Source organism: Salminus brasiliensis, chromosome 6 (genome assembly GCF_030463535.1).
Source record: "Salminus brasiliensis chromosome 6, fSalBra1.hap2, whole genome shotgun sequence".
Classification (NCBI taxonomy): Eukaryota; Metazoa; Chordata; class Actinopteri; order Characiformes; family Bryconidae; genus Salminus; species Salminus brasiliensis.
In genome coordinates this window covers 35,540,295-35,567,374 of record NC_132883.1, presented here as the reverse complement: position 1 = coordinate 35,567,374, position 27,080 = coordinate 35,540,295, and the positions used below count along the sequence as shown (strand labels likewise).

General features: G+C 44.7%; 1 long non-coding RNA gene and 19 other non-coding genes across 21 annotated transcripts; all 20 read left to right on the top strand.

The window, feature by feature from the left end:
- The first annotated feature begins 1,841 nt into the window (after nucleotides 1-1,841).
- Nucleotides 1,842-4,565, top strand: LOC140556920 (uncharacterized). 2 transcript variants are annotated; one of them, XR_011979781.1, is made up of 3 exons: nucleotides 1,842-2,151; nucleotides 2,284-2,343; nucleotides 3,313-4,565. It is a non-coding gene; the product is annotated as an uncharacterized lncRNA (long non-coding RNA). The 2 variants fall into 2 exon arrangements; XR_011979780.1 differs by having other exon boundaries at nucleotides 2,294-2,343; nucleotides 3,313-4,564.
- A 2,067-nt stretch (nucleotides 4,566-6,632) lies between these two features.
- On the top strand, nucleotides 6,633-6,704 carry trnaa-cgc (transfer RNA alanine (anticodon CGC)). The gene has a single exon. It is a non-coding gene; the product is annotated as a tRNA-Ala (tRNA).
- A 243-nt stretch (nucleotides 6,705-6,947) lies between these two features.
- On the top strand, nucleotides 6,948-7,019 carry trnat-ugu (transfer RNA threonine (anticodon UGU)). The gene has a single exon. It is a non-coding gene; the product is annotated as a tRNA-Thr (tRNA).
- Nucleotides 7,020-7,538: 519 nt separating this feature from the next.
- Nucleotides 7,539-7,610, top strand: trnat-cgu (transfer RNA threonine (anticodon CGU)). The gene has a single exon. It is a non-coding gene; the product is annotated as a tRNA-Thr (tRNA).
- A 478-nt stretch (nucleotides 7,611-8,088) lies between these two features.
- trnat-ugu (transfer RNA threonine (anticodon UGU)) lies at nucleotides 8,089-8,160 on the top strand. The gene has a single exon. It is a non-coding gene; the product is annotated as a tRNA-Thr (tRNA).
- A 518-nt stretch (nucleotides 8,161-8,678) lies between these two features.
- Nucleotides 8,679-8,750, top strand: trnat-cgu (transfer RNA threonine (anticodon CGU)). Its single transcript has one exon. It is a non-coding gene; the product is annotated as a tRNA-Thr (tRNA).
- Nucleotides 8,751-9,238: 488 nt separating this feature from the next.
- Nucleotides 9,239-9,310, top strand: trnat-ugu (transfer RNA threonine (anticodon UGU)). Its single transcript has one exon. It is a non-coding gene; the product is annotated as a tRNA-Thr (tRNA).
- Nucleotides 9,311-10,085: 775 nt separating this feature from the next.
- On the top strand, nucleotides 10,086-10,157 carry trnaa-ugc (transfer RNA alanine (anticodon UGC)). Its single transcript has one exon. It is a non-coding gene; the product is annotated as a tRNA-Ala (tRNA).
- A 1,231-nt stretch (nucleotides 10,158-11,388) lies between these two features.
- On the top strand, nucleotides 11,389-11,460 carry trnat-cgu (transfer RNA threonine (anticodon CGU)). Its single transcript has one exon. It is a non-coding gene; the product is annotated as a tRNA-Thr (tRNA).
- A 183-nt stretch (nucleotides 11,461-11,643) lies between these two features.
- trnaa-ugc (transfer RNA alanine (anticodon UGC)) lies at nucleotides 11,644-11,715 on the top strand. Its single transcript has one exon. It is a non-coding gene; the product is annotated as a tRNA-Ala (tRNA).
- A 429-nt stretch (nucleotides 11,716-12,144) lies between these two features.
- Nucleotides 12,145-12,216, top strand: trnaa-ugc (transfer RNA alanine (anticodon UGC)). Its single transcript has one exon. It is a non-coding gene; the product is annotated as a tRNA-Ala (tRNA).
- A 582-nt stretch (nucleotides 12,217-12,798) lies between these two features.
- On the top strand, nucleotides 12,799-12,870 carry trnaa-cgc (transfer RNA alanine (anticodon CGC)). Its single transcript has one exon. It is a non-coding gene; the product is annotated as a tRNA-Ala (tRNA).
- Nucleotides 12,871-13,104: 234 nt separating this feature from the next.
- Nucleotides 13,105-13,176, top strand: trnat-ugu (transfer RNA threonine (anticodon UGU)). The gene has a single exon. It is a non-coding gene; the product is annotated as a tRNA-Thr (tRNA).
- A 122-nt stretch (nucleotides 13,177-13,298) lies between these two features.
- trnat-ugu (transfer RNA threonine (anticodon UGU)) lies at nucleotides 13,299-13,370 on the top strand. The gene has a single exon. It is a non-coding gene; the product is annotated as a tRNA-Thr (tRNA).
- A 234-nt stretch (nucleotides 13,371-13,604) lies between these two features.
- Nucleotides 13,605-13,676, top strand: trnat-ugu (transfer RNA threonine (anticodon UGU)). The gene has a single exon. It is a non-coding gene; the product is annotated as a tRNA-Thr (tRNA).
- Nucleotides 13,677-14,197: 521 nt separating this feature from the next.
- trnat-ugu (transfer RNA threonine (anticodon UGU)) lies at nucleotides 14,198-14,269 on the top strand. Its single transcript has one exon. It is a non-coding gene; the product is annotated as a tRNA-Thr (tRNA).
- Nucleotides 14,270-15,143: 874 nt separating this feature from the next.
- Nucleotides 15,144-15,215, top strand: trnat-ugu (transfer RNA threonine (anticodon UGU)). Its single transcript has one exon. It is a non-coding gene; the product is annotated as a tRNA-Thr (tRNA).
- A 3,568-nt stretch (nucleotides 15,216-18,783) lies between these two features.
- trnaa-agc (transfer RNA alanine (anticodon AGC)) lies at nucleotides 18,784-18,855 on the top strand. Its single transcript has one exon. It is a non-coding gene; the product is annotated as a tRNA-Ala (tRNA).
- Nucleotides 18,856-19,089: 234 nt separating this feature from the next.
- On the top strand, nucleotides 19,090-19,161 carry trnat-ugu (transfer RNA threonine (anticodon UGU)). Its single transcript has one exon. It is a non-coding gene; the product is annotated as a tRNA-Thr (tRNA).
- A 521-nt stretch (nucleotides 19,162-19,682) lies between these two features.
- On the top strand, nucleotides 19,683-19,754 carry trnat-cgu (transfer RNA threonine (anticodon CGU)). The gene has a single exon. It is a non-coding gene; the product is annotated as a tRNA-Thr (tRNA).
- The last annotated feature ends 7,326 nt before the right edge of the window (nucleotides 19,755-27,080 follow it).

Here is a 27,080-nt window from a genome sequence, read left to right as displayed (position 1 = left end):
GGCCGTCTGAGTTCAGTCAACTCACCATTGGATCTGTATCCTCGCCGCTTCACGAGTTGTATCCCGTAGTTGTGGCTAGTGTCCTCTGGGGTGAAAGCTGGAGACGGATTCAATTATTTTGGGACAATGAAGCTGTTGTCTCGATTATTAATAGAGGACAATCCTTGTGCACTTAAATTATGACTGAGGCGTTTAACTTGGCAATCGGTTATTCATTATTTCATATTAACTGCTGAACATATTCCGGGACAATGCAATTCTGTCGCTGATGGTCTTTCCCGTTTGGGGTTGCAGGATTTCAGGCGTCTCGAACCTTCAGCACATCAAGATCCAACTCCATATCAGCCAACCTCTCTTTTAATCCTGAATTATAGAGCTCACTATAGTACTATAGTACTCACTATTAGACTCTGCAAAAAGTTACATGACAAAAGGCTTAGCCCCGTCCACTCGCAAAGCTTACAGTCTCACATGGTCACTCTTCACGGTTTTTATTTCAGTATCTGTTTATTGTCAGTATTAGAGACCTCTGTGTAGATACAGTCCATCTAACCCCACATTTCTATCTTTTCCTTTTCTCTCTGTACATTCAGTGTGATGGTGCCTCAACACTGCAGCTGACACTGGTCCAGGCTAGAGGAAGGTTTTGGGACCACCACTTATTCCACCACCTGTTAATTGAGGCCAGTCAGTCCAGTAGTGCATCGGCTTTACTGGACGAACTGGCCTCCACCCCACCTTCCCGTAAGTAAAAAGTCCATTTCTGTTTATTGTCAGTATTAAAGAACTGTTTGTAGAGTAAAAGGCCAAATACAGTACGTCTGACCCCACATTTCTGTTTTTCCCTTTTCTCTCTGATGGAGCCTCCATACTGGAGTTCTAGGACAGGCAGCTGTGATGTCCATTTTATTCCACATCGATTAGCTCAAACCAGTCAGTCCAGCAGTGCATCGACTCTGCTGGACTGACTGGCCTCCACCCCACCCACCCGTAAGTAGACAATCCATTGTAGTATCTGTTTATTGTCAGTATTAAAGAACTGTGTCTAAATTATGCGATCTATTACAGCCCATCTAACCCTATATCTCTGTTTCCCTCCTCTTTATGATGTTTGTCTGCTTTATGGAGCCTCAATCAGTCAGTTCAGTCTGACTCTGCTGGACTGACTGGCCTCCACCAATCCCTCCCGTAAGTAAATAAACAGTTTCTGTAAGTTTATTTTTGGTATTAGAGAATTCTGTGTAGATTAAAAGGTTAAATACAGTCCATCTAACCCCACATTTCTGTCTTTTACTTTTCTATCTCTGTACATCGGTGTGATGGAGCCTCAGGACTGCAGTTGACACTGATCCAGGCTAGAGGAAGGTTTTGGGACCACCACTTATTCCACCACCTGTTAGCTGAGGCCAGTCAGTCCAGTAGTGCATCGGCTTTACTGGACGAACTGGCCTCCACCCCACCTTCCCGTAAGTAAATAGTCCTATTTCTGTCTATTGTCAGTATTAAAGAACTGTTTGTAAAGTAAAAGGCCAAACACAGTACGTCTAACCCCACATTTCTGTTTTTCCCTTTTCTCTCTGATGGAGCCTCCATATTGGAGTTCTAGGACAGGCAGCTGTGATCTCCATTTTATTCCACATCGATTAGCTCAATCCAGTCAGTCCAGTAGTGCATCGACTCTGCTGGACTGACTGGCCTCCACCACACCCTCTTGTAAGTAAACGATTAATTTCAGTATCTGTTTATTGTCAGTATTAGAGAACTCTGTGTACATGAGAAGATCAAATACAGTCCATCTAACCCCACATTTCTGTTTCCTTCCTCTGTATGATGTGTGTCTGCATTATGGAGCCTCAGTCAGTCAGTTCAATCCGACTCTGCTAGACTGACTGGCCTTCACCACATCCTCCTGTAAGTAACTGATTCATTTCTGTAAGTTCATTTTTGGTATTAGAGCACTCTGTTTAGAAGAGAAGGTTAAATACAGTCCACCTGACCCCACAATTTTTTATTTTACTTTTCTATCTCTGTACATCGGTGTGATGGAGCCTCAGGACTGCAGCTGACACTGATCCAGGCTTCAGGAAGATTTTGGGACCACCACTAGTGCATCAGCTTTCCTGGACGAACTGGCCTCCACCCCACCTTCCTGTAAGTAAATGGTCCATTTCTGTATATTGTCAGTATTAAAGAACTGTTTGTAAATTAAAAGGCCAAATACAGTCCATCTAAATCCACATTTCTGTTTCCTTCCTCTGTATGATGTGTGTCTGCATTATGGAGCCTCAGTCAGTCAGTTCAGTCCGACTCTGCTGGACTGACTGGCCTTCACCACATCCTCCTGTAAGTAAATGATTAATTTCTGTAAGTTTATTTTTGGTATTAGAGAATCCTGTGTAGATAAAAAAGTCCAGTATAGTCCATCTAACCCCACATTTCTTTCTTTTACTTTTCTATCTCTGTTGGTGTGATGGAGCCTCAACACTGCAGCTGACTCAGGTGGCTACCACCACTGAGAGACAGCACAACACTAAGACCACGCTTCTTCAGCATGTTCTGATTAGAGTATTTGCAGGGAGATCTGATGTCAGATCTTAAGATCTGACATCATTCAAGGTTATGAGTATCATAAGTAGTTCTCCGCAAACTCAGTGTCTTTAATTGCACTGTTTAACTCGTCGTTTAACTCGTTTAAATCGTCTGGATCGGTCTGTTGTGTACACGGAGCTGTTGGCCCGCCATTTCTTGTTCCATGTGTGGGTCTCACAGCCAGGTGCCTGCCCTTTGCCCCACGGTTTGCCTTGGTGTTGTCCCGGGCGCTCTCCCTGGTGCTGAATCTGTAAGCACATATCTGGACAGGCGGCGTACCTTTCCTACAGGGGTATTCCTTCAAAGACCTTTTGAGCCGGTGTTAAGTACTCTTCTCGGTTCTGTTTTGCTGTAAAGCTGACATTTGTTTTGCATCTTTTGGACGATTTTCTGTTGCTTGATTTCCTGTTGATGTCTCTGCTTGTCCATAAGCTGTCTCGGCTCCAGTCCTTATTGAAGTCTTTTCTCGTCTCTGCTGTTGTTGCTTAATATTTTACAACATTAAGTCCACAGGTCCACTAAGTCGACCAAGTCTGAACAGAGTATTTGCAGGGATTTCCATTCACCACTAATGATGTCTATTGTATTCCACCATCTGTCAGTATTAGAGAAATGAAAGCTCTAGAGAAAGTTCAGGTGACTCCAATGCAGCATCACTGTTCTTCAGACAATCATCAGTCGTTGTTAAAAGTTCACTAATCACATGTTTTTTTTTGCTTTCAGAAGTGACGTCACGTCTCTCTGTGCACGCGGTTGCCTTGTCTTGACTGGTTTGACTCTGGTGGAGATTTTGCTTACCCTTCTCCTGCCCCGTCCATCCAGCGAAGTTCTCGTCTGCTTGCCCAGGCCCCGCCCTGGTCTGCGTGGACGGCGAATCAGATCTTGGAGCTTCTGGCTGTTCGTGGCGTTCTGGTGTGCACCGTATTGTCTCTCGAGGATCTGCGGCTCCTGACGTCTAATGCTCTGGGTAGCCCTCTCGCTCTGGACATTGTTGGGGCACCTTCTGGGCCTGCACCCTCCGTGCTCGTGAACCAAGTGCCTTTGGATAGGCCTTTTGTTCCTCCCACCGCTGTGGCGGTTTCCTTTCGGTTGAGATCTGACATCATTCAAGGTTATGAGTATCATAAGTTGTTCTCTGCAAAGTCAGCGTCTTTTATTGCACTGTTTAACTCTCGTCTGGATTGGTCTGTTGTGGACACGGAGCTGTTTGTCCGCCATTTTGGCTGTCATTGAGTGCTCACCTGTTCCGGTTTGCCTTGGTGGCGTCCCGGGTGCTCCCCCTGGTGCTGAATCTGTGAGCGCTTCTCTGGACAGGCGGCATACCTTTCCCACGGGGGTCATCCTCTGTGTAATCATTTTAACGACCCCTCCTCAAGTCTGTGTGTCTTCCACCCCTGTGGCCGTTCCTGTCCTTTCCTCTTTTCTTTCTGTGCACCCTGATCATTGTTTTGTTGATTATTCACTCACAGGGCTTTCTCTGGGCTTTTGGGTCGGGGTCCTGTACCCTCTGTCCTCTTCCTATGTCTCTAGAAACTTCAGTCTGCTTTCTCTAAACCTCACGTTGTTACTGCACTCATCGACCATGAGGTGAATAAAGGTCATTTGATTGGCCCTTTTAAGTCCCCTCCGTTTGCTCCTTTTCAGGTTCCTTCCTTAGGCGTGGCTACTTGCAGATATTCATGGAAGAACCGTTTGGTTCTCGCCTCATTCTGATTGTGTTGCTTGTGTTAATGACTGTATTCTGCTCAAACCTTTTCCTTGTTCTATGCTTCTGTGGATGATGCTATTAGGCTCATTAAGGTGACGGGTCTTGGCGCACTGTTGGCTAAGGACGATATAGCTGATACTTTTAAGCTCCTTCCCCTTCACCCTTATTCAGTGTTAAGTGGACTTCTACAGGGTGGGCCATTTATATGGATACACCTAAATAAAATGGGAATGGTTGGTGATATTAACTTCGTGTTTGTGGCACATTGGTATATGAGAGGGGGCATACGAGTCATTTGAGATGGGTGGTGGCAATGGCGGCCATTTTGAAGTTGGCCATTTTGGATCCAACTTTAGTTTTTTCAATGGGAAGAGGGTCATGTGACACATCAAACGTATCGAGAATTTCACAAGAAAAACAATGGTGTGCTTGGTTTTAACGTAACTTTATTCTTTCATGAGTTATTTACAAGCTTCTCTTTGTTTACAGCCATTGACATGTCGCAGAGGTTAACACGTGAGGAGCGGATAGAAATTGTGTTGATGTCTGGTGAACACAGTACCCGGGTCATTGCAGCAGATTTCAATGCAAGACACCCTACGAGACCACCCATCTCCCACAGTTAGCAAACTGCTTGCCAAGTTTCGTGAAACTGGTTCAGTGTTGGATTTGCCAAAATGTGGACGCATGAAAACTGTCACTAATGAAGAAACATCAGTGGCTGTCCTAGCTTCATTCAGCAAGAGCCCACAGCGTAGCACTCGCCGCATGTCACTGTAGAGTGGCATCAGTGGAACATCCCTTTGGCGGATAATACCAGCGACAAGCTGCGAGTTGTGGATGTTCCTTTATTCGAAGCAGTCCTGAGTTACTGATGCCGTTTTTGACGAGCCACTGCAGACAATTAAAGATCATTAGCGGAGGATCTTTCAGAGTCACGCGAAACGACTACCTCCTATTTGGTCTGGAGGGAATAATGGATGGTGTAGTTCAGCTCACGAAGCCGACGCTGGACGTCCATCCTACATTTGCCCTCCGAACAGAATCGAGGCTCACCTCCTTTTGGGCCACACCGCTGGAGACAGAGCGCAGTCGTTCGGAGTGTCCGAGAGAACAGTTGTCCAGAGGATGACCCCGTATGGCATAAGGTCATTTCTACTCAACAAACTCTCTGCAGCTCTTCTTTCTCTTCGCTCTTTCTATCTCAGCGCATTTTTCTAGACAAGGTAGTGAGGACAGTGTGTTCCAGTCACCAGGTGTTCCAGTACGGTAACCACATCACAGGTAGAGACAGAAACCGCGCTGGTAGAAAATGTACGTGTGCTTCATCACTTCCAACAACACTGTTCTCAAATGGGCTGAACTACTGGACTGTGTTGCTCTGCCTGAAAGTTGGGGATAGAAGCTGTTGTCTTGCTGTACATCGTCATGCCAGTTGAGGAAGATTTCTGGGGTTTTGATGTTGGGCCATAAACTGACTAGAGCTCTTAGACCTTATTTGCTTAGGTTTAGATTCAAGCCCACACGTACACATATATGATGACCTCAAATAGGGTGACTTGTTCGAATCGTGTCATTTCTGACACAACAGCCGTTTTGCAGGAGGTTTAAAAGGCAGAGTATTTTTTTCTATTCCACATGGACAGATTTAAAGTCCTTATAAAGCTTTCATTGCAGTGAAGGTAGTGAATGGTCAGCTATTTACCCAACTCTTACCCAACAAAGGTCCAGGGTTCAATCCCCTGCATCTCCATGTTATAACCTGCTAGGCTGTTTTTTGCAACTTCAGTCTACGAGTATCAGGAATTTTTCTCCATTGTCTGACCTATTAGAGTATTTCTTTGCAACTTCAGAGAAAAAGAAACCAGACATTTAGTTCTAGACAAATTCTGCCACATGTGTTGCAAGGTGCCCAGGATGGGAGTACATGCACATTCCTGTACTGAAGCAGAGGTCACACCAACGTTTGCTAAAAGGTCAAACTGAGCATTTAGCAAGAATTTTATTCATTGAGTCAGCCAAGAATTGTTAGGTGACCAGTTGAGGCATAGAGTCATGGGACTAGCTGTGTTGACAAGCTGGTATAGTGGTCAAGTGTTAAGGCGTCAGTCTCGTAAACCGAACATCATGGGTTCGACCCTTTTTCGTGCCTTCTTTCTTGGAAGATGCTTCCCAATGTCACTTTGCTGGTAGCTTTTGCATGCCTCATCATATATGATGTTCCAGCTTACTATGTTTAAAATGCTGACTATGCAGGATTTTAACTCTGCCCTCACTGTAAGGTTAAAGCTTTGGCTTGTCCCATGGGCACTTTGCCAACAACCTACAGCAAGTTGGGGATGTAGCTCAGTGGTAGAGCGCATGCTTCGCATGTATGAGGTCCTGGATTCAATCCCCAGCATCTCCACTGAATTTGTCTTTTAGACTGAAGCTCATTATTGGAAGCATGCTGAAGTGAATGAAAACCACAACAAAAACTGTTCATTAAAAAGGCATTTGCAGCTGGAGGAACTTGCTTGATTTGCATGTTCTGAGACAGTATCAGAAGAATGTTTACTGTTATGCTCAGGTAATTAACTGTTTAATTAACAGTTGCTTTTACAGGTACATTTGTCCAGTGCTTCCACGCCAATTCAAAAACAAGGCTGTGGGTGCGATGGCCAAGTGGCAAGGCGTTGGTCTTGTAAACCGAAGATCATGGGTTCGATCCCCGTTCGTGCCTTTTTCCAAGCAAAAAGAAGCTTAATGGGAGCTTTTATTACATGTCAATCAAATCCTCCCCATTTTTGCTGAATATCTTACTTTTACTGCTCTTGGGTTCCTGAAACAGAAGATTGGCAGAGGGGATGTATCTCAGTGGTAAAGTGCATGCTTTGCATGTATGAGGTCCAGGGTTCAATCCTCTGCATCTCCATATTATAACCTGCTGGGCAGTTTTTTCCAACTTCAGACTACGAGGATCAGGAATTTTTCTTCATTGTCTGACCTATTAGAGTATTTCTTTGCAACTTCAGAGAAACACAAACCAGACATTTAGTTCTAGACAAATTCTGCCGCATGTGTTGCAAGGTGCCCAGGATGGGAGTACATGCACATTCTTGTACTGACGCAGAGGTCACACCAACGTTTGCTAAAAGTTCAAACTGAGCATTTAGCAATAATTTTATTCATTGAGTCAGCCAAGAATTGTCAGTAGACCGGTTGAGGCATAGAGTCATGGGACCAGCAATGTTGATGAGCTGGCATGGTGGCCAAGTGGTAAGGCGTCGGTCTCGTAAACCGAAGATCATGGGTTCGACCCCCGTCCGTGCCTTCTTTCTTGGAAGATTCTGCCCAATGTCACTTTGCTGGTAGCTTTTGCATGCCCCATCATATATGATGTTCCAGCTTACTATATTAAAATGCTGACTATGCAGGATTTTGACTGTGCCCTCACTGTAAGTTTAAAGCTTTGGCTTGTCCCATGGGCACATTTTCAACAACCTACAGCAAGTTAGGGATGTAGCTCAGTGGTAGAGCGCATGCTTTGCATTCATGAGGTCCTGGGTTCAATCTCCACTAAATTTGTCTTTTAGACTGAAGTTCATTATTGGAAGCATGCTGAAGTGAATCAAAACCACAACAAAAACTTTTCATTAAAAAGGCATTTGCAGCTGGAGGAACTTGCTTGATTTGCATGTTCTGAGACAGTATCTGAAGAATGTTTACTGTTATGCTCAGGTAATTAACTCCTGTTGTTTTACAGGTACATTTGTCCAGTGCTTCCACGCCAATTAAAAACCAAGGCTGTGGGCGCGGTGGCCAAGTGGCAAGGCGTTGGTCTTGTAAACTGAAGATCACGGGTTCGATCCCCGTTCGTGCCTTTTCCAAGCAAAAAGAAGCTTAATGGGAGCTTTTATTACATGTCAATCAAATCCTCCCCATCTTTGCTGAATGTCTTACTTTTACTGCTCTTGGGTTCCTTAAACAGAAGATTGGCAGAGGGCAAGTATCTCAGTGGTAAAGCGCATGCTTTGCATGTATGAGGTCCAGGGTTCAATCCCCTGCATCTCCATGTTATAACCTGCTGGGCAGGTTTTTGCAACTTCAGACTACGAGGATCAGGAATTTTTCTTCATTGTCTGACCTATTAGAGTATTTCTTTGCAACTTCAGAGAAACACAAACCAGACATTTAGTTCTAGACAAATTCTGCCGCATGTGTTGCAAGGTGCCCAGGATGGGAGTACATGCACATTCTTGTACTGACGCAGAGGTCACACCAACGTTTGCTAAAAGTTCAAACTGAGCATTTATCAAGAGTTTTACTCATTGAGTCAGCCAAGAATAATCAGGAGACCGGTTGAGGCATAGAGTCATGGGACCAACACAGTTGATGAGCTGGCATGGTGGCCAAGTGGTAAGGCGTCGGTCTCGTAAACCGAAGATCATGGGTTCGACCCCCGTCCGTGCCTTCTTTCTTGGAAGATTCTGTCCAATGTTACTTTGCTGGTAGCTTTTGCATGCCCCATCATATATCATGTTCCAGCTTACTATATTAAAATGCTGACTATGCAAGATTTTAACTCTGCCCTCACTGTAAGTTTAAAGCTTTGGCTTGTCCCATGGGCACATTGTCAACAACCTACAGCAAGTTGGGGATGTAGCTCAGTGGTAGAGTGCATGTTTTGCATGTATGAGGTCCTGGGTTCAATCCCCAGTATCTCTACTGAATTTGTCTTTTAGACTGAAGCTCATTATTGGAAGCATGCTGAAGTGAATCAAAACCACAACAAAAACTGTTCATTAAAAAGGCATTTGCAGCTGAAGGAACTTGCTTGATTTGCATGTTCTGAGACAGTATCAGAAGAATGTTTACTGTTATGCTCAGGTAATTAACTCCTGTTGCTTTTACAGGAACATTTGTCCAATGCTTCCACGCCAATTCAAAACCAAGGCTGTGGGCGCGATGGCCAAGTGGCAAGGCGTCGGTTTTGTAAACCGAAGATCACGGGTTCGATCCCCGTTCGTGCCTTTTCCAAGCAAAAAGAAGCTTAATGGGAGCTTTTATTACGTGTCAATCAAATCCTCCCCATCTTTGCTGAATGTCTTATTTTTTCTCATGCTTATGGGTTCCTCAAACAGAACATTGGCAGAGGGGATGTAGCTCAGCGGTAGAGCGCATGCTTTGCATATATGAGGTCCAGGGTTCAATCCCCTGCATCTCCATGTTATAACCTGCTGGGCAGGTTTTTGCAACTTCAGACTACGAGGATCAGGAATTTTTCTTCATTGTCTGACCTATTAGAGTATTTCTTTGCAACTTCAGGGAAACACAAACCAGACATTTAGTTCTAGACAAATTCTGCCGCATGTGTTGCAAGGTGCCCAGGATGAGAGTACATGCAAATACTTGTACTGAAGCAGAGGTCACACCAACGTTTGCTAAAAGCTCAAACTGAGCATTTAGCAAGAATTTTATTCATTGAGTCAGCCAAGAATTGTCAGGAGACCGGTTGAGGCATAGAGTCGTGGGACTAGCACAGTTAATGAGCTGGCATGGTGGCCGAGGGGTAAGGCGTAGGTCTCGTAAACTGAAGATCATGGGTTCGACCCACATCCGTGCCTTCTTTCTTGGAAGATTTTGCCCAATGTCACTTTGCTGGTAGCTTTTGCATGCCCCATCATATATGATGTTCCAGCTTACTATGTTAAAATGCTTACTATGCATGATTTTAACTCTGCCCTCACTGTAAGTTTAAAGCATTGGCTTGTCCCATGGGCACTTTGTCAACAAGCTACAGCAAGTTGGGGATGTAGCTCAGTGGTAGAGCGCATGCTTTGCATGTATGAGGTCCTGGGTTCAATCCCCAGCATCTCCACTGAATTTGTCTTTTAGACTGAAGCTCATTATTCGAAGCATGCTGAAGTGAATCAAAACCACAACAAAAACTGTTCATTAAAAAGGCATTTGCAGCTGGAGGAACTTGCTTGATTTGCATGTTCTGAGACAATATCAGAAGAATGTTTACTGTTATGCTCAGGTAACCGAAGATCACGGGTTAGATCCCCTTTCGTGCCTTTTTCCAAGCAAAAAGAAGCTTAATGGGAGCTTTTATTACATGTTAATCAAATCCTCCCCATCTTTGCTGTATGTCTTACTTTTACTCATACTCTTGGGTTCCTCAAATAGAAGCTTGGCAGAGGTGATGTAGCTCAGTGGTAGACTGCATGTTTTGCATGTATGAGGTCCTGGGTTCAATCCCCAGCATCTCCACTGAATTTGTCTTTTAGACTGAAGCTCATTATTCGAAGCATGCTGAAGTGAATCAAAACCACAACAATAACTGTTCATTAAAAAGGCATTTGCAGCTGGAGGAACTTGCTTGATTTGCATGTTCTGAGACAGTATCAGAAGAATGTTTACTGTTATGCTCAGGTAATTAACTGTTTAATTAACAGTTGCTTTTACAGGTACATTTGTCCAGTGCTTCCACGCCAAATCAAAACCAAGGCTGCGGGCGTGATGGCCAAGTGGCAAGGCGTCGGTCTTGTAAACCGAAGATCACGGTTTCGATCCCCGTTCTTTCCTTTTCCAAGCAAAAAGAAGCTTAATGGGAGCTTTTATTACATTTCAATCAAATCCTCCCCATCTTTGCTGAATGTCTTACTTTTACTCATGCTCTTGGGTTCCTTAAACAGAAGATTGGCAGAGGGGATGTATCTCAGTGGTAAAGTGCATGCTTTGCATGTATGAGGTCCAGGGTTCAGTCCCCTGTATCTCCATGTTATAACCTGCTGGGCAGGTTTTTGCAACTTCAGACTACGAGGATCAGGAATTTTTCTCCATTGTCTGACCTATTAGAGTATTTCTTTGCAACTTCAGAGAAACACAAACCAGACATTTAGTTCTAGACAAATTCTGCCACATGTGTTGCAAGGTGCCCAGGATGGGAGTACATGCACATTCTTCTACTGAAGCAGAGGTCACACCAACGTTTGCTAAAAGTTCAAACTGAGCATTTAGCAAGAATTTTATTCATTGAGTCAGCCAAGAACTGTCAGGAGACCGGTTGAGGCACAGAGTTATGGGACTTGAACAGATGGTGAGCTGGCATGGTGGCCAAGTGGTAAGGCGTCGGTCTCGTAAACCGAAGATCATGGGTTCGACCCCAGTCCGTGCCTTCTTTCTTGGAAGATTCTGCCCAATGTCACTTTGCTGGTAGCTTTTGCATGTCCCATCATATATGATGTTCCAGCTTACTATGTTAAAAATGCTGACTATGCAGGATTTTAACTCTGCCCTCACTGTAAGTTTAAAGCTTTGGCTTGTCCCATGGGCACATTGTCAACAACCTGCAGCAAGTTGGGGATGTAGCTCAGTGGTAGAGCGCATGCTTTGCATGTATGAGGTCCTGGATTCAATCCCCAGCATCTCCACTGAATTTGTCTTTTAGTCTGAAGCTCATTATTCGAAGCATGCTGAAGTGAATCAAAACCTCAACAAAAACTGTTCATTAAAAAGGCATTTGCAGCTGGAGGAACTTGCTTGATTTGCATGTTCTGAGACAGTATCAGAAGAATGTTTGCTGTTATGCTCAGGTAATTAACTCCAGTTGCTTTTACAGGTACATTTGTCCAGTGCTTCCACGCCAATTCAAAACCAAGGCTGTGGGCGCGATGGCCAAGTGGCAAGGCGTCGGTCTTGTAAACCGAAGATCACGGATTCGATCCCAATTAGTCCCTTTTCCAAGGAAAAAGAAGCTTAATGGGAGCTTTTATTACATGTCAATCAAATCCTCCCCATCTTTGCTGAATGTCTTATTTTTTTCTCATGCTCTTGGGTTCCTCAAACAGAACTTTGGCAGAGGGGATGTAGCTCAGTGGTAGAGCGCATGCTTTGCATGTATGAGTTCCAGGGTTCAATCCCCTGCATCTCCATGTTATAACCTGCTGGGCAGGTTTTTGCAACTTCAGACTACAAGGATCAGGAATTTTTCTTCATTGTCTGACCTTTTAGAGTATTTCTTTGCAACTTCAGAGAAACACAAACCAGACATTTAGTTCTAGACAAATTCTGCCGCATGTGTTGCAAGGTGCCCAGGATGGGAGTACATGCACATTCTTGTACTGAAGCAGAGGTCACACCAACGTTTGCTAAAAGTTCAAACTGAGCATTTAGCAAGAATTTTATTCATTGAGTCAGCCAAGAATTGTCAGGAGACCGGATGAGGCATAGAGTCATGGAACTAACACAGTTGACGAGCTGGCATGTTGGCCAAGTGGTAAGTCGTCGGTCTCGTAAACCGAAAGTCATGGGTTCGACCCCCGTCCGTGCCTTCTTTCTTGGATGATTCTGCCCAATGTCACTTTGCTGGTAGCTTTTGCATGCCCCATCATATATGATGTTCCAGCTTACTATGTTTAAAATGCTGACTATGCAGGATTTTAACTCTGCCCTCACTGTAAGTTTAAAGCTTTGGCTTGTCCCATGGGCACATTGTCAACAACCTACAGCAAGTTGGGGATGTAGCTCAGTGGTAGAGCGCATGCTTCGCATGTATGAGGTCCTGGGTTCAATCCCCAGCATCTCCACTGAATTTGTCTTTTAGACTGAAGCTCATTATTGGAAGCATGCTGAAGTGAATCAAAACCACAACAAAAACTGTTCATTAAAAAGGCATTTGCAGCTGGAGGAACTTGCTTGATTTGCATGTTCTGAGACAGTATCAGAAGAATGTTTACTGTTATGCTCAGGTAATTAACTCCTGTTGCTGTTACAGGTACATTTGTCCAGTGCTTCCACGCCAAATCAAAACCAAGGTTGCGGGCGTGATGGCCAAGTGGCAAGGCGTCGGTCTTGTAAACCGAAGATCACGGTTTCGATCCCCGTTCGTGCCTTTTCCAAGCAAAAAGAAGCTTAATGGGAGCTTTTATTACATGTCAATCAAATCCTCCCCATCTTTGCTGTATGTCTTACTTTTACTCATGCTCTTGGGTTCCTGAAACAGAAGATTGGCAGAGGGGATGTAGCTCTGTGGTAGAGCGCATGCTTTGTATGTATGAGGTCCTGGGTTCAATCCCCAGCATCTCCACTGAATTTGTCGTTTAGACTGAAGCTCATTATTCGAAGCATGCTGAAGTGAATCAAAACCTCAACAAAAACTGTTCATTAAAAAGGCATTTGCAGCTGGAGGAACTTGCTTGATTTGCATGTTCTGAGACAGCATCAGAAGAATGTTTGCTGTTATGCTCAGGTAATTAACTCCTGTTGCTTTTACAGGTACAATTGTCCAGTGCTTCCACGCCAATTCAAAACCAAGGCTGTGGGCGCGATGGCCAAGTGGCAAGGCGTCGGTCTTGTAAACCGAAGATCACGGGTTCGATCCCCGTTCGTGCCTTTTCCAAGCAAAAAGAAGCTTAATGGGAGCTTTTATTACATTTCAATCAAATCCTCCCCATCTTTGCTGAATGTCTTACTTTTACTCATGCTCTTGGGTTCCTTAAACAGAAGATTGGCAGAGGGGATGTATCTCAGTGGTAAAGCGCATGCTTTGCATGTATGAGGTCCAGGGTTCAATCCCCTCCATCTCCATGTTATAACCTGCTGGGCTGGTTTTTGCAACTTCAGACTACGAGGATCAGGAATTTTTCTTCATTGTCTGACCTATTAGAGTATTTCTTTGCAACTTCAGAGAAACACAAACCAGACATTTAGTTCTAGACAAATTCTGCCACATGTGTTGCAAGGTGCCCAGGATGGGAGTACATGCACATTCTTCTACTGAAGCAGAGGTCACACCAACGTTTGCTAAAAGTTCAAACTGAGCATTTAGCAAGAATTTTATTCATTGAGTCAGCTAAGAATTGTCAGGAGACCGGTTGAGGCACAGAGTCATGGGACTAGCACAGCTGATGATTTGGCATGGTGGCCAAGTGGTAAGGCGTCGGTCTTGTAAACCGAAGATCATGGGTTCGACCCCCGTCCGTGCCTTCTTTCTTGGAAGATTCTACCCAATGTCACTTTGCTGGTAGCTTTTGCATGCCCCATCATATATGATGTTCCAGCTTACTATGTTAAAATGCTGACTATGCAGGATTTTAACTCTGCCCTCACTGTAAGTTTAAAGCATTGGCTTGTCCCATGGGCACATTGTCAACAACCTACAGCAAGTTGGGGATGTAGCTCAGTGGTAGAGCGCATGCTTTGCATGTATGAGGTCCTGGATTCAATCCCCAGCGTCTCCACTGAATTTGGCTTTTAGACTGAAGCTCATTATTGGAAGCATGCTGAAGTGAATCAAAACCACAACAAAAAATGTTCATTAAAAAGGCATTTGCAGCTGGAGGAACTTGCTTGATTTGCATGTTCTGAGACAGTATCAGAAGAATGTTTACTGTTATGCTCAGGTAACCGAATATCACGGGTTAGATCCCCGTTCGTGCCTTTTTCCAAGCAAAAAGAAGCTTAATGGGAGCTTTTATTACATGTTAATCAAATCCTCCCCATCTTTGCTGTATGTCTTACTTTTACTCATGCTCTTGGGTTCCTCAAACAGAAGATTGGCAGAGGGGATGTAGCTCAGTGTTCGAGCGCATGCTTTGCATGTATGAAGTCCTGGGTTCAATCTCCACTGAATTTGTCTTTTAGACTGAAGCTCATTATTGGAAGCATGCTGAAGTGAATCAAAACCACAACAATAACTGTTCATTAAAAAGGCATTTGCATCTGGAGGAACTTGCTTGATTTGCATGTTCTGAGACAGTATCAGAGGAGTGTTTACTGTTATGCTCAGGTAATTAACTCCTGTTGCTTTTACAGGTACATTTGTCCAGTGCTTCCACGCCAATTCAAAACCAAGGCTGTGGGCGTGATGGCCAAGTGGCAAGGCGTCGGTCTTGTAAACCGAAGATCACGGGTTCAATCCCCGTTCGTGCCTTTTCCAAGCAAAAAGAAACTTAAAGGGAGCTTTTATTACGTGTCAATCAAATCCTCCCCATCTTTGCTCAATGTCTTATTTTTTTCTCATGCTCTTGGGTTCCTCAAAAAGAAGGTTGGCAGAGGGGATGTAGCTCAGTGGTAAAGCCCATGATTTGAATGTTTGAGGTCCAGGGTTCAATCCCCTGCATCTCCGTGTTATAACCTGCTGGGCAGGTTTTTGCAACTTCAGACTACGAGGATCAGGAATTTTTCTCCATTGTCTGACCTATTAGAGTATTTCTTTGCAACTTCAGAGAAACACAAACCAGATATTTAGTTCTAGACAAATTCTGCCGCATGTGTTGCAAGGTGCCCAGGATGAGAGTACATGCACATTCTTGTACTGAAGCAGAGGTCACACCAATGTTTGCTAAAAGGTCAAACTGAGCATTTAGCAAGAATTTTATTCATTGAGTCAGCCAAGAATTGTCAGGAGACCGGTTGAGGCTATTAGTCATGGGACTAGCACAGTTGGCGAGCTGGCGTGGTGGCCGTGTGGTAAGGCGTCAGTCTCGTAAACAAAAGATCATGGGTTTGACCCCTGTCCGTGCCTTCTTTCTTGGAAGATTCTGCCCAATGTCACTTTGCTGGTAGCTTTTGCACGCCCCATCATATATGATGTTCCAGCTTACTATGTTAAAATGCTGACTATGCAGGATTTTAACTCTTCCCTTGCTGTAAGTTTAAAGCATTGGCTTGTCCCATGGGCACATTGTCAACAACCTACAGCAAGTTGGGGATTTAGCTCGGTGGTAGAGCGCATGCTTTGCATGTATGAGGTCCTGGGTTCAATCCCCAGCATCTCCACTGAATTTGTCTTTTAGACTGAAGCTCATTATTGGAAGCATGCTGAAGTGAATCAAAACCACAACAAAAACTGTTCATTAAAAAGGCATTTGCAGCTGGAGGAACTTGCTTGATTTGCATGTTCTGAGACAGTATCAGAAGAATTTTTACTGTTATGCTCAGGTAACCGAAGATCACGGGTTCGATCCCCATTCGTGCCTTTTCCAAGGAAAAAGAAGCTTAATGGGAGCTTTTATTACATGTTAATCAAATCCTCCCCATCTTTGCTGTATGTCTTACTTTTACTCATGCTATTGGGTTCCTCAAACAGGAAATTGGCAGAGGGGATGTAGTTCAGTGGTAGAGCACCTGCTTTGCATGTATGAGGTCCTGGGTTCAATCCCCGCCATCTCCACTGAATTTGTCTTTTAGACTGAAGCTCATTATTAGAAGCATGCTGAAGTGAATCAAAACCACAACAAAAAATATTCATTAAAAAGGCATTTGCTGCTGGAGGAACTTGCTTGATTTGCATTTTCTGAGACAGTATCAGAAGGATGTTTACTGTTATGCTCAGGTAAATAACTCCTGTTGCTTTTACAGGTACATTTGTCCAGTGCTTCCACGCCATTTCAAAAACAAGGCTGTGGGCGCGATGGCCAAGTGGCAAGCCGTTTGTCTTGTAAACCGAAGATCACGGGTTCGTTCCCCGTTCGTGCCTTTTCCAAGCAAAAAGAAGCTTAATGGGAGCTTTTATTACATGTTAATCAAATCCCCCCCATTTTTGCTGAATGTCTTACTTTTACTCATGCTCTTGGGTTCCTCAAACGGAAGGTTGGCAGAGGGGATGTAGCTCAGTGGTAGAGTGCATTCTTTGCATGTATGAGGTCCAGGGTTCAATCCTCTGCATCTCCATGTTATAACCTGCTGGGCTGTTTTTTGCAACTTCAGACTACGAGGATCAGGAATTTTTCTTCATTGTCTGACCTTTTAGAGTATTTCTTTGCAACTTCAGAGAAACACAAACCAGACATTTAGTTCTAGACAAATTCTGCTGCATGTCTTGCACGGTGCCCAGGATGGGAGTACATGCACATTCTTGTACTGAAGCAGAGGTCACACCAACGTTTGCTAAAAGGTCAAACTGAGCATTTAGCAAGAATTTATTCATTGAGTCAGCCAAGAATTGTTAGGTGACCAGTTGAGGCATAGAGTCATGGGACTAGGTGGGTTGACTGGCAGGCATGGTGGCCAAGTGGCAAGGCGTTGGTCTTGTAAAACGAAGATCACGTGTTCGATCCCCGTTCGTGCCTTTTCCAAGCAAAAAAAAGCTTAATGGGAGCTTTTATTACATGTTAATGAAATCCCCCCCATTTTTGCTGAATGTCTTACTTTTACTCATGCTCTTGGGTTCCTCAAACGGAAGATTGGCAGAGGGGATGTAGCTCAGTGGTAGAGTGCATTCTTTGCATGTATGAGGTCCAGGGTTCAATCCCCTGCATCTCCATGTTATAACCTGCTGGGCTGTTTTTTGCAACTTCAGACTACGAGGATCAGGAATTTTTCTTCATTGTCTGACCTAGTAGAGTATTTCTTTGCAACTTCAGAGAAACACAAACCAGACATTTAGTTCTAGACAAATTCTGCCGCATGTGTTGCAAGGTGCCCAGGATGAGAGTACATGCAAATTCTTGTACTGAAGCAGAGGTCACACCAACGTTTGCTAAAAGGTCAAACTGAGCATTTAGCAAGAATTTTATTCATTGAGTCAGCCAAGAATTGTTAGGTGACCGGTTGAGGCATAGAGTCATGGGACTAGCTAGTTTGATAAGCTTGCATGGCGGCCAAGTGGTAAGGTGTCGCTCTCGTAAACTGAAGATCATGGGTTCGACCCCTGTCCGTGCCATCTTTCTTGGATGATTCTGCCCAATGTCACTTTGCTGGTAGCTTTTGCATGCCCCATCATATATGATGTTCCAGCTTACTATGTTAAAATGCTGACTATGCAGGATTTTACCTCTGCCCTAGCTGTAAGTTTAAAGCTTTGTCTTGTCCCATGGGCACATTGTCGACAACCTACAGCAAGTTGGGGATGTAGCTCAGTGGTAAAGTGTATGCTTTGCATGTATGAGGTCCAGGGTTCAATCCCCTGCATTTCCATATTATAACCTGCTGGGCTGTTTTTTGCAACTTCAGACTACGTGGATCAGGAATTTTTCTTCATTGTCTGACCTATTAGAGTATTTCTTTGCAACTTCAGAGAAACACAAACCAGACATTTAGTTCTAGACAAGTTCTGCCACATGTGTTGCAAGGTGCCCAGGATGGGAGTACATGCAAATTCTTGTACTGAAGCAGAGGTCACACCAACGTTTGCTAAAAGGTCAAACTGAGCATTTAGCAAGAATTTATTCATTGAGTCAGCCAAGAATTGTTAGGTGACCAGTTGAGGCATAGAGTCATGGGACTAGGTGGGTTGACTGGCGGGCATGGTGGCCAAGTGGTAAGGTGTCGGTCTTGTAAACCGAACATCATGGGTTCGACCCCTGTCTGTGACTTCTTTCTTGGAAGATTCTGCCCAATGTCACTTTGCTTGTAGCTTTTGCATGCCCCATCATATATGATGTTCCAGCTTACTATGTTTAAAATGCTGACTATGCAGGATTTTAACTCTGCCCTCACTGTAAGTTTAAAGCTTTGGCTTGTCCCATGGGCACATTGCCAACAACCTACAGCAAGTTGGGGATGTAGCTCAGTGGTAGAGCGCATGCTTAGCATGTATGAGGTCCTGGGTTAAATCCCCAGCATCTCTGCTGAATTTGTCTTTTAGACTGAAGCTCATTATTAGAAGCATGCTGAAGTGAATCAAAACCACAACAAATAATATTCATTAAAAAGGCATTTGCTGCTGGAGGAACTTGCTTGATTTGCATTTTCTGAGACAGTATCAGAAGAATGTTTACTGTTATGCTCAGGTAAATAACTCCTGTTGCTTTTACAGGTACATTTGTCCAGTGCTTCCACGCCAATTCAAAAACAAGGCTGTGGGCGCGATGGCCAAGTGGCAAGGCGTTGGTCTTGTAAACCGAATATCACGGGTTCGATCCCCATTCGTGCCTTTTCCAAGCAAAAAGAAGCTTAATTGGAGCTTTTATTACATGTTAATCAAATCCCCCCCATTTTTGCTGAATGGCTTACTTTTACTCATGCTCTTGGGTTCCTCAAACGGAAGATTGGCAGTGGGGATGTAGCTCAGTGGTAGAGTGCATTCTTTGCATGTATGAGGTCCAGGGTTCAATCCTCTCCATCTCCATGTTATAACCTGCTGGGCTGTTTTTTGCAACTTCAGACTACGAGGATCAGGAATTTTTCTTCATTGTCTGACCTTTTAGAGTATTTCTTTGCAACTTCAGAGAAACACAAACCAGACATTTAGTTCTAGACAAATTCTGCCGCATGTCTTGCACGGTGCCCAGGATGGGAGTACATGCACATTCTTGTACTGAAGCAGAGGTCACACCAACGTTTGCTAAAAGGTCAAACTGAGCATTTAGCAAGAATTTTATTCATTGAGTCAGCCAAGAATTGTTAGGTGACTAGTTGAGGCATAGAGTCATGGGACTAGCACAGTTGATGAGCTGGCATGGTGGCCAAGTGGTAAGGCGTCGGTCTCGTAAGCCAAAGATCATGGGTTCGACCCCTGTCCGTGCCTTCTTTCTTGGAAGATTCTGCCCAATGTCACTTTGCTGGTAGCTTTTGCATGCCCTATCATATATGATGTTCAAGCTTACTATGTTAAAATGCTGACTATGCAGGATTTTAACTCTTCCCTTGCTGTAAGTTTAAAGCTTTGGCTTGTCCCATGGGCACATTGCCAACAACCTGCAGCCAGTTGGGGATGTAGCTTTGTGGTAGAGCGCATGCTTTGCATGTATGAGGTCCTGGGTTCAATCCCCAGCATCTCCACTGAATTTATCTTTTAGACTGAAGCTCATTATTGGAAGCATGCTGAAGTGATTTAAAACCACAACAAAAAATGTTCATTGGAGATTTTCACCTGAGTGAGCAGTTTCTCCACACAGCTGTCTTGCTTTGGGTCTGGATGGCTCCCCACCTGATTTGTATGTGGAACTTTGGGATTTAGTGGGACCTCTTATACTGGATTCCTGGAAAGGAAAAGACCTGTTACAATGTTCAAGCTACAGGCCTGTTTCTCTTATTTGTAGCGACGTCAAATTATTTGCTAAGGTTCTCTCTTTGCTGTTGGAAACTGTGGAACCTGCTTTAATAAGGGAAGACCAAACTGGGTTCATAAATGGCCGTCCTGCCTCAGATAATATCCGGAGATTATTTCAGATTTTGGACGCTGCACCTACATTTCCTAGCTCTTGTGCAGTTCTCTCTTTGGACGTGGAGAAAGCCTTTGATAGGCTGAGTGGAGTTATATGTGAGCAGTCCCTGAACATTTTGGGTTTGGGTACAACGTTTATTTCAGTGCTGCGAACACTGTATCATTCTCCTGCAGCATCAGTATTAACCAACAATCTAATGTCCCCTGCATTTCAGCTAGAGCGTGGGACTAGACAAGGGTGTCCAATCTCCCCCCATTGATTTTGTCTGTCTTTAGAACCTTTAGCACAAGCTGTTCAACAATCCTCAATATTTCCTATCACAATTCAAGATCACAGCAACTTTATTTCGCTTTATGCTGATGACATTCTTCTGTGTTTAGACAGCGTGGATGTCTCCATTCAATCTGTAATGAAGGAATTTGATGTTTTATAGAGCATTTCAGGGTTAAAAACCTATGGGCTTCCATGGTGCTTTCCCATAGCTGGATCGGATCCAACCATATGTGCCCTCCAAAGGATGTGTATCCAGGATCTACCGTAAGTTGATTGAAGCTACTATGAAACCTCTTTCAGTTGCTGCATCATGGAACAGAGAGTTTGCTGCCTTAAATCATACTCCAGAATGGGGAACTACTTGGTCTGATCTTAACAGGCCTTCCAAAAATGTAACACATCAACTTACTGATTTTAAGGTCATTCACAGAGCATACCTGACACCATATAGAAGATTTAAAATGAAGCTCCAAACTACCAATCATTGTCATATATGTACCAACACTGCTGCTGGTCCATTTTAAATATGTTCTGGGAAAACTCTGGAAATAGATCAATTCAGTGTTGTCTGATTTACTGGAAATTAAGTGAAATTATGACCCATGTTTGAGTCTCCGGAATGACAACTCCAATATAGGGTTAAAGGTCATACAGAATAAACTACTGTTTACTGTCATGGCGGGTTAGGCCAGACACAGAGGGATGAACACAAAGGCATACAGATGAACACGACACAAACTTGAAAAACCAGAGGGCGAAAACAAACACACCTAAGACTGGGGGACTCTAACGAAAACCTGCAGGCAGAGCCTGGGGCAACCAGGGGTGAACTAAAGACGCGCTAGACCGGCGCTGAGACTACTTCTAAATGAAGGGAAGAGAGCTAGGAGACCAGCTGCAGAACCAAAAACGGCTAGGCCGACCAAACGTGGTACTACTGTGTGAGCGTGGGTCGCCTAGCTGGAATGAGAGTCATGGGTCTATCTTGGCTGAGAGTGAGCGAGCCTCGCTGAGTCCTTGGATGGCCGGATGGCCTGCTTACGAACAAGGAAGTCGAACAGAAGCTGGTCCTAACACACCTCTCGAGCTGCCTCTCGGTTCCAAACATGCAATTTGGCCTCGGACTAAGACGTCCAGGCTCCTTAAGTACCGCCAGCCTCAGGTGAAACGCATGACTTAAACAAGGAACAAAAACAATCAAAACCGAAACACACGTGAACACAAACGAACTGAACCAAACACACATGAACGTAAACGAACACGAACCGAGTCTCTGAATCGACACACATGAACGGAAATAGAACAGAAGTCCTTATTTGGGCCTGTGGGAGGCAGCTCGCAACCCCCCTGGGGGAGAGCACGATACTGAGGGTCTGACATTTACTGGATTTACTGCAGCTAAAAAGGCAATCCTACAAAACTGAACTACTCCTGGACTTCGCTTGGAGTCGTCTGTTGCCCCCATACCCTTGTTGTTGGTTGTTTTGTGAAATAAAAATTCTTGATCACAAAAAAAGCTGTCTTGCTTCTCAGAAACAGATCTAGAACAGATATAGAGGTACTTCTAGCTACTTCTTGGGGACAAACGTGGTTCTTAGCGCTACTGTGTGCAGAACCTGAGGGTGGGGAACTCAGTCCTCAGTGTAAATGGAGAACCTCACTAGTCCCTGAACTCCTTTCTAGATAACCCTGTTATTTTCGCTCTCTGTCGCCATGGAGACACTGAACATGTTTCCCTTTAAACTGTAAGAGAACGTAGGTGGAACCCAGGTCACAATCTAGAACGGTAGAACGAACGTTGAGCCTCAGTTGTTTACCGACCCCCACAGCGCTCAGCTGCTCTTTCTGCTCCTCTGAGAACTTTTCAGCTTTTTCGACGAGACCAACTCCTGCTTCTTCTGCAGCAACTACATCTCTACAACAGCTCCATTTTGGACGAGCTCCACTCCTTCTTCTTCCTCTAGAACCACCTCAACAACTTCGACGAGGACCCCTCCACCTGCTTCAACGAGGACTCCTCCACCTGCTTTAACGAGGACCCCTCCACCTGCTTCAACGAGGACCCCTCCATCTCCTTTAACGAGGACCCTTCCACCTCCTTCGACGAGGACCCCTCCACCTGCTTTAACGAGGACCCCTCCATCTCCTTTAACGAGGACTCCTCTACCTCCTTCGACGAGGACCCTCCACCTCCTTCAACGAGGACCCTCCATCTCCTTCTAGAAGAGCGACTTCAGCTGTTTCCACGATGCACAGCGTCTTCGCTCTTTGCCCCCCGGCGGTGGAGCTCCGTTTGCGCCCCCTCCTGTTCGCAGCTGGGGTCGCAGCTGCCACTGCCGGAGCTTATTATGTCCTCTCTGCCCGCAGGTCCCGAGATCGACAGCGGACACCGAGGACCGTCGATGCCGCTGTCCAGACTGCAGCAGAAGGTAGCTAGAGCTCTTTAAAGCGTTAAAGCCGAAAGATAGACTCATGTAAAAATGTGCTCACTAGCTGTGTGTTTGTGTATTTGAGTGTTGGAGAAGCTAAGCAGCGAAACAGAGGTCTGTCTGAAGCTAGCTAGCTAAGTTAGCTAGGGTACTTAGCTAGGTTAGCTAGGTTTACAAGATGGAGGATGTGACTCACACTGTCCTGTATTCAAGATAGGAGGGGTGTCTTCACTGTTTCTCTTTTTCAGACCCAGCGATTCATCTGGTCATCACTGCGGAGGACGGACAGCTTACCCTCAGCCCTCCGTTTGGATCTGTGATTCCGTACCGGGTAAGAGAAATGATGCAGTTGGTTTAACTGGAATTTGGGAGGTTCTAGATACTTTATACTGCAGAGATGATTTAATAGGATGCAGATCATTGCAGTCTTTCTGCCGTGTCTCATTGCAGTGTCCCAGGCGCTTTCTGGAGCAGCTGATCCTGGATCATTGCCCCAAGGATGTGCTCAGTTCCATCTGGACCCTTAGGTTCTCCTACCGGCGGTGGTACATCCGGGACAACCAGGTATGCACTTCCTCCTGTGGGGAAGAACCCTCATTTGGTACGGTTACTCGTGTCTGTATGGTTCCTATGTGGTAGAGTTAGCACTTCTCCTACAGACTGTGGCTCAACCCACACCAGCAGGTGAGGACTCCTTTGGTATAGTTACTCGTATCTGGAGCTTTGCGTCTTACTTGCGTGTGTTTTTTTATTCTGCAGAAGATCTGTGTGCGCCGACACCACGTGCTCCTGATGCGGGGGGACGTGACCCAGTCGTGGTGGATCCTCACCAACGACTTCTTCAACCTTCTTCTACCTTCTGAGGAGGTAGATAAACTCTTCCACTTCTAGTTGTTTCTGTTACTCTATTATTTTTTATATGTAATTAATTATTCTTCACGTGATTCATATGAACCCTCTAACCTCTCTCTTTCAGGCCCCCATCTGGTTCGCATCGGCAGCACAGGTGACCTTCGCTGAGGTAAGACGTCTCAGCCACGTTCTCCTAAGTCTAGCTTCCTCATGGCCTTTGACTCACAGGGTAATGCCCTGTGTCTTTGTAGCGCATCGAAGGTCACCTGCACCGTGTAGTGTCCGGCCGCTTCACCAAGCGCTCCACCCCCAAATCATCTGGAGACTTTCAGGTAACTTTAGCACGTTCTAGTCAGAACTGATCTGCATGTTCTTGTAGAACGTACCTCAGAAAGCCAACACGCTACACTTCTCCCCAGCTTGAGATGTGATGTATAGAGTGTGTGTTGTTTGTTTTACAGGTGCTCCACACGTATCAGGACCTGGTCATCGGCGATGACGGGTGGACCTCCTTTGCCAACTCATGGCCTGAGGACACCACCTGCCAGCCAGAGCCTCAGCAGGAGTCCAGCTCTTCTGACTGGCCTCAGCCCGGACCAGCTCCTGAGGTAAAACTAATCACACTAGTGTTATGAGGCGTCGTCGTACCGTTTCCAATTCTGTTCAGCATTAAATAAAGTGGAATATTTGGTCTTACAGGCGACTGGAGGCAGCGCTGCAGCGAGGGAGGTGCCCGCTTTGCAGTAAGTGTCACAGCCGCTTAAGTTCTGTACACTGTAAACAGAATTGAGGTGTTTGTGTTGATTCTGAAATGGGAGATTTGCTCTTTTTCCCACAGTGCCTTCTCAACCATTCAGGGGATCAGGAACCTCCCCAAAGCGGAATGCCCTGCGTCTGGCCTTCACTGTAAGTGGCAACCCATGAAAGTACTTTTTCACATCTCAAGGTCTTCAGTTGTGTCTTGTGTTCTTCCTTCTCTAACATCCCGTTCTTCATTCCTGTAGTTCCTGCTGAGCGACGCGGAGCGCAGAGAGTACGTCTGTGAGGCCGGCAAGGCAGTTCTCAGTGACCTGGCCGATCTCAACGACAGGGTAACCACATGACCACGATCTAAAACCCCTGAAATACTTAAAACACTGTGATGAAAATGAATAAATGTGATTTTAAACATCTCTCTGTTCATCCTGCAGAATCTGGTCGTCTTCCTGCTGGCGTACGACCGACTGCTTGCGTTGGCTCAGGATCCTTCTTGCCATCAAGGAATTGAAGAGGAGCTGGCGCAGATTGGGGTGAGTTTCATTAACCAGGCTTGAGTGAAAACCTTTGTACCTCGTAGAAAAATGGATGGTTCTTCTGACCCTGGTGTTTCCTCCTACTCTCAGATTCAGCACTTCAACTTCATAGACATCGTCTATGAGGTGGTGATCCTTGGTCTTCAGGCTGGAGGGAGACCTCCGATCTGTCCGGTAAGAGACGTTTTCAGTTCTTGCGTGTGTTGTGTTCTAGATATTAGAGCCTACACAGAACTAAGCAGCCTTTCTCACATCTGTACCACTTCTCACACTGTTGCAGACGGCTGGGGGATTTCTGGATCATCTCATGGCCGTGATATCCTCTTTCTCTGCTACCAGCGAGCAGAGCAGTGCCGGGGCTCAGCAGTACCAGCTCCTGGTCCAGGTAACCCTCAGAATCCTTCACAAAACAGAAGAGAGAACCTCACAGCTTCTCCTCCAGACATTCAGAGCAGACATGGTGTAGATTTAAGGGTTTTGTTTGCCTCCTTTGACAACAGCCTCTTCTTCTGATTGCTTTCAGAACGCACTGATGCGCTTCCTGGGGGCCATCTTTGCTCTGGAGGAGTCTGTGTACGAGGACCCTGTATCTGTGGCCGCAGCCGTGTGGGAGTTGGTCGGGAGCCACGTCAACCAGCTCCTGGACAGCCTGGAGGCTTTGGAATAAGTCATCATTTTCTTTTATTTTCTTTAACCCCTCCCTACCTTCCCTATTAATTCTATTATACGTCTATTAATTATTTCAAATTCATTTACAGCTCATTTAACCCCCACTCTAAGACTTCCCCCTATTTAATATAGTTTTAATATTTTAATTTTAAAATATCTGAGGATTTTTTTGTATGTTTATTATTAATGTTTAATTAATATAAGTATATTTATTAATTAATAAATTCTCTAGTATGTTGTAATATAGGTTGTGTTTGTGCTTTTATTAAATAAGGTGAGGATCTTTTCTATTAATTTTCTGTAATTCAGTGTTATTTGTAGTTGAATTTGTCCATTTTGTGTTTTAAAACTTTTGCAGTGCCTCTCCACTCTTTTTCTGTTTCTTTGCAGGTGCCCTGACTCTACTAGACTGACTGGGGTCCAGCACATCCCCCCAAACAATACTGTGAGTCATTTATTTAATTCATTTCCATGTATATTTGTTCTATTTATTTGTCAGTATTAGATGTCTGTGTCTGTAGACTGTTAATTTCAGTCCTTCTGACCCCACTTTTCTGTTTCCTTCCTCTATATGACGTGCGTCTGCGTTATGGAGCCTCAATCAGTCAGTCCAGGAATGAATGGCCTTCACAACACCCTCCCGTAAGTAAACGGTTAATTTCTTTATCTGTTTATCGTCAGCATTAGAGAACTCTGTGTAGATGAGAAGGTCAAATACAGTACATCTAACCCCACATCTAACCCCCATTTTTTTCTTTTAATTTTCTGTCTCTGTACATCGGTGTGATGGAGCCTCAACACTGCAGATGACTCTGGTCAAGATTACAGGAAGGTTTTGGAATCACCACTTATTCCATCATCTGTTAGCTCAGGCCAGTAAGTCCAGTAGTGCATTGACTCTGCTGGACTGACTGGCCTCCACCCCACCCACCCGTAAGTAAACAATCCATTGTAGTATCTGTTTATTGTCAGTATTAAAGAACTGTGTCTAAATTATGCGATCTATTACAGCCCATCTAACCCTATATCTCTGTTTCCCTCCTCTTTATGATGTGTGTCTGCTTTATGGAGCCTCAATAAGTCAGTTCAGTCTGACTCTGCTGGACTGACTGGCCTCCACCAATCCCTCCCGTAAGTAAATAAACAGTTTCTGTAAGTTTATTTTTGGTAT